This window comes from Callithrix jacchus, chromosome 10 (assembly GCF_049354715.1).
Source record: "Callithrix jacchus isolate 240 chromosome 10, calJac240_pri, whole genome shotgun sequence".
Taxonomy (NCBI): domain Eukaryota; kingdom Metazoa; phylum Chordata; class Mammalia; order Primates; family Cebidae; genus Callithrix; species Callithrix jacchus.
In genome coordinates, this window is record NC_133511.1 from 119,714,777 (window position 1) to 119,715,728 (window position 952).

At 43.7% G+C, this 952-nt stretch overlaps 1 pseudogene; it reads left to right on the forward strand.

Moving 5' to 3' along the window:
- Positions 1-378: 378 nt before the first annotated feature.
- On the forward strand, positions 379-497 carry LOC118145838 (5S ribosomal RNA; annotated as a pseudogene).
- Positions 498-952: the final 455 nt, after the last annotated feature.

Below are 952 nucleotides of genomic sequence, written 5' to 3' on the forward strand. Positions count from 1 at the left end.
CCAAAATGAAAAAATAGTTTGAAATTCATTGTATTCCATTCCTCCCTGCTTTTTTGTTTCTAGATAAAGATGGGATTATTTGGCCAGGCATGGTGGCTCACGCCTGTAATCCCAGAACTTTGGGAGGCCGAGGCAGGTAGATCACCTGAGGTCAGGAGTTCCATACCAACCTGGCCAACATAGTGAAACCCGTCTCTACTAGAAATACAAAAATTAGCCAGGTACGGTGGTGGGTGTCTGTAATCCCAGCTACTTGGGAAGCTGAGGCAGGAGAATCACTTGAACCCAGCAGGCAGAGGTTGCAGTGAGCCGTGATCACGCCATTGCATTCCAGCCTGGGCAACAAAAGAAGAGAAACTCTGTTTCAAAAAAAAAAAAGTCTGCGGCCATACCACCCTGAATGCACCCAATCTCGTCAGATCTCAGAAGCTAAGCAGGGTCGGGTCTGGTTAGTACTTGGACGGGAGACCACGTGAGAATACTGGGTGCTGTAGGCTTTAAGATTAAAAAAAAAAAAAAGATGAGATTAATTTATGAAACTGGATTCTTCCTAAACCACTAATTCATCGGAATAATATTCATTTCACACTTGACAAATTTCAAGACCTGATTATTTTGCAATATCAATGTTGATAAAACCTAAATATTAACCAGATAACCTAAAATTATCCTTTAATGCCTACCACCACAGAATAAGAATTTCAAACTGACCCCAATGACAGGAAACTTTGAAAAGGCATGTGCCTAAAGAAATGTGGCCAGGCACAATGACTCATGCCTGTAATCCCAGCACTTTGGGAGGCCAAGGCAGACAGATCACCTGAGGTCAGGAGTTCAAGAATAGCCTGGCCAACATGGTGAAACTCTGTCTCTAACACAAATACAAAAATTAGCCAGGCGCAGTGGCAGGTACCTGTAATCCCAGCTACTCGGGAGGCTGAGGCAGGAGAAT